This window comes from Arvicola amphibius, chromosome 6 (assembly GCF_903992535.2).
Source record: "Arvicola amphibius chromosome 6, mArvAmp1.2, whole genome shotgun sequence".
NCBI classification, from domain to species: Eukaryota; Metazoa; Chordata; class Mammalia; order Rodentia; family Cricetidae; genus Arvicola; species Arvicola amphibius.
The window spans coordinates 130,773,745-130,778,173 of NC_052052.2; the positions used below are offsets into that span (position 1 = coordinate 130,773,745).

Consider the following 4,429-nt stretch of genomic DNA (forward strand, 5'->3'; position numbering starts at 1 on the left):
TACCAAAACGACAGCTATAACTACAACGGAGATATTGGACGCACAAGAGGAAAGAGCTGTCTTGGCCCGTGTTTTTAGAGGTGTTGGCGCATGGTTGGAGGGCCTATGGCTTTTGGGTCTGAGTGAAAACAGCAAATCACAGTAGGAGCGCACATGACCAAACACACAACTCAAAGCAGAAAATCAAAAGCAAGGAACAGGAAAGGAGTGTCCACGGTTCCTAAAGAGGCACTCTACCAGGTTCCAAGTCTTACGGGCTCCATCACCCCCCAGCAGCACTCCGCTTTAACACAGCACCTTGGCGCTCCAGACCCTAACTTCAGAGGTTCGAAAACAGATTTATGCAGCAAAGATAATTTAGGGCTAAGGCTTCAATTCAGTGGTAAAGCACTTACCTGGTGTGGCATACCACAACTGACTCTGCCAAGATGGAAGGAGAAAGGTAATTTTATATGATCTATTCCCATTGTATATAGTTGTATTTGGTTTCTGAATCTGCCTTATTTAGACAAAAGGGGGAGATGTTGGAGCAGCCGGCCCAATCCCTGCATTCAGGGGCGTGGCTGCCCCAGGGGAGAAAGGTACCTTTAAAAAGAACCGGGTTGGGAAGAGACGCCCCTGTTTTTTCCCCCACTTGACTCTCTGCTTCGTTGGAGCTTTGACTTTGTAAGTATGCCCCTCTTCCTTCTTTTATTAAAACTGATTTATTCTAAAAGGACTATTTTTGGTTATTTCAAATCTCCCGCATCACTTCCTGACAGATTTGTTAAGTGTCTTCTGAGGACAAACATCCCAGGGGGACACTCAGGCCTAAAAATCCTGCTACTTCTCCTCTTTCACCCCACACAGTGGCTCACAGAGTGGCTCACTTGAGCCTTGGGAGAGATAACAATTCATCCCAGGTTGGGCTAGTCTTTACCCAAGAACACACAGCCTGTGGTCCAGTATTGTCCCACCTCACCAGCCTGAAGAGGCTACCCTGGGAGCTGCAGTGTGTCTTAGACTTCCCACGAGACTAGATACTGGGAGGACCAGCTTGCCTGGCCATACTCACCATCCCGTGCTTCTAACAAAAGTCCAAGAATGCAAGTTTCAAACCACAGACATTAATATACAAGTTTCTATCCACAAAGCTATATGAATCTAGCCACAGGGACCCAAACAAACAAAGCAAGCCCATCTCTTACCCTAAACATTACTTTGCAGATTGTAGAGAAGTGACGTTGGCTGTTACTTTAGAAGGCTATTGGGAAAACGTGGATTACATGACGACAAGGTGAGTTCAGAGACATTTGTAAACTCCAGAGTGAACCTGGGCCACAGGCAGGCAGAGCCCGAGGATGACATGGCTTATAGTATCATCATTGTGTAATCCGACTCTCTGTCAGCACTCTGGTTCTAGCCAGCTTCACTGACTTCCAAATAACAATGTAATCACTCTGTAATCTGTGTATTTAAGAAGGCTCACACGGGCACGGCCCTTTGCCATTTCCTTGAAGCCGTCAGCATGGTAACATCTAGAACAAATCTTCTTCCCAGGAAAAGGCTTTTCGCCAGGGTTAGCATCATCGTGAGGGGCAGGCAGAAGCCCTTCGTTCACTGCTTGCCTGAACTCAGAGCAAAGAGCTAAAATCCTATCAGGAATTTCATATGGCTTCTTGGGAGCCTGAGGCAGGAGAACTGCCAGCTAAAGGCCTTCCTGGGAAGTACAGTGAGTACAAGTCTAATGTGAGACTTGTAGCAAGACGTTGTCTCAGAGTGCTAAGTAAGAGGGCTGAGGACACAGCTAAGTGGTAGCACGTATCAAGCCTTATGTTTGGTCCTCAGTGCTGAAAAATACTTTATAATTTAAAAGGAAACACAAAGAATGTATACAGCAGATAGCACACCTCATTGGGAATCCAGACAGAAAGAGTCAGCTTCCTAGAGTTTTGCAGACTCACAGCGTAGATGGGAGGATGACCAAGTGAATGTGGCCACACTCGTCTCTCCCAAATTAATGTCCCGTCTCTCTGTCCTTGTATTTCGTTTGAACTTACCCTTCTAAGTCTCGGGATCTAAGCAGACAAGGACCGTTATCAGGTAGAAGCAGGCAAGTTTGTCCTTTCTCTGTCTAGCGCCTTTATCTGCAGTTAATTGGAACCCAAGCCTTTAGAGGTTGGATAAGCCGTGTGGGGCAAGAGCTCTCCTAGTCTGTTGACGAACCTCTCAGGAACCTCTCTTAAGGGAGATCTTCATGAAACAACGCCCTGGGCAACCGTCTGCCACCTCTGCACAGTTCACTCTTCAGCTTGTGAGATCATCACAGCTAGATGGAGTCTTTCAGAGTATTTCCAACCTGAAATCTCCCAGCTCCCTCAGAGAAAGGACAGCCCTGAAGGTGACAATGCAGGGATCTTTCAAAACCTTTCACTGATGTTTCTAGAAGCCTGATTTCTATATGAGCACAAGACCCACCAGTGTGTGTCCACCCTGCTCCTTTCCTCTGTGGAGGAGGGAGGCATGGCCAGTTTCTTCTTCTTCCGCACACTGAAGTGTCTGTGCCCTGCTTATTTCCCTCTCCTCGGTGGGAACTGGGGAGGTGACAGAGAGAACACGCTTCTGCGAGAACTTCATTCCCTGAAACTGGGACTGACCTGAAAGAAGTTAACTTGGTCAGACAACAGTAAGCTCCCTGAGGGAGTCTGTCACCAGATCAGATACCAAATCCCACCCAACTGACAATGGAGATTGAGCTTCACAGAGGTAGAATACAATTAGCAATGATATAATTTATATGTAAACTGTTGCCACACAAAAGAGAATCTAAACGTTTCTTCTTAGGAAGGGACTCAGACAAATCAATCAGACAATTGAACAGAACCTTGCAAAGGCAGTAGTGGAAGAGCTAAATCAGAAAGATGGGTTAGAGTCAGGGATAAAGATGGCGCACATCTACTAAGAAAGACGTCTTAAAACTTCAAGACACGGGCTGCAACTAGGCAAGACCAGCCCATAAAATATGGAGGACAGCTCGTAGGAAAAGAGCTACCAGGCCACCTCAGATGTTAGCCAGTGCCTGTCTGTGAGAGATGGAGGCTTGAACAGCATGCTCAGATAGCTTTTCTTTTCAATGTCTGCTCTAAGGAAAAATGCAATCTAGCCTAGAAAAACTCACAAGAACAGCTGCACATTCCATACAGGTGTGATTTTAAAAAAAAAAAAAGGCCAGAGCAATCATGATTGGTGTTTTTTAATGTATCACCGTTTTCATGATTAATATCTATTCCTTTATTGGTAGCATCATTTTTATTTTCAGTAAAGCAGAGTCACTTACTTCATATGTGATCTTTTCTGCTATAGCTGAGGTCTGGTTCATCATCATGTCTCAACACCTAGTAGAGAGAGCCTGGTGCATTCAGAGCTCCTGTAGTACCACATACACAAACAGCAAACTCTGCTGTAAAGACCAAGTGGTGTGCTCGCTTCACACATATACTAAAATTGGCATGATGCAGAGAAGATTAGCATGGCGCCTACGCAAGGATGACATGCCAATTCGTGAAGCGTCTCATGTCTGTGGATATTAGATGTCAAGCAAAGGATTACCAGACTACAATCCTCAACCCAAAGAAGCTAGGTAACAAGGAGGACCCTAAGAGGGACCCATGGATCTTTCAGGCAAGAGGAAGTAGGCGGGATGTCCTGGGTAAATGGGGGGGACATAGATGAGAGGGGATGGGGGATGGGAATATGAGGGATCAGGATGGTCGAGTTGTGGGCTGAATAGAGCAGGAGAGTGATGGGGGAAAATATCTTGATAGAGAGGACCATTGTGGGGTTATGGAGAAACCTGGTGCCAGGAAGGCTCTTGGGAACCTACAAAGATGACCCCAACTAAGACTCCTAGCAATAGTGGAGAGGATGCCTGAACTGGCCATCTACTGTAATTAGATTGGTGACTGTCCTAGTTGTCATCATAGAGCCTTCATCCGTACCTGATGCAGAGATCCACAGTCAAGCGCTAAGTCCAGTTGAAGAGAGGGTAGAAGGATATGGGGGGGGGGGGTCAAGGTCATGATGGGGAAACACACAGAGACAGCTGGTCTGAACCTGTGGGAGCTCATGGACTCTGAACAGACAGTTAGAGAGCCGGAAATGGACTGGCCTAGACACTGTGCAACTGGGTGACAATTGTGTAGCTTGGTGTTTTGTGGGGCTCCTAGCAGTGGAACCAGGATTTGTTCCCGATGCATGAGCTGGCTCTTTGGAGCCTATTCCCTGTGGTGGAGTGCCTTGTTCAGCCTTGATACAGCGGGGAGGAGCTTGATCCTGTCTCAGCTTGATATGCCAAGCTTTGTTGATTCCCTTACCCCATCTAAGTGGAAGGGGAGGAGGGTTGGATGGGGGTAGGTGCAGGAGGAGCCAAAGAAGGGAGTGGGAGGAGAGG

General features: G+C 46.9%; 1 non-coding gene across 1 annotated transcript; it reads left to right on the forward strand.

Annotated features, from left to right (window-relative positions):
- Window positions 1–3,455: 3,455 nt before the first annotated feature.
- Window positions 3,456–3,560, forward strand: LOC119818212. Its single transcript, XR_005286096.1, has one exon. It is a non-coding gene; the product is annotated as a U6 spliceosomal RNA (small nuclear RNA).
- Window positions 3,561–4,429: the final 869 nt, after the last annotated feature.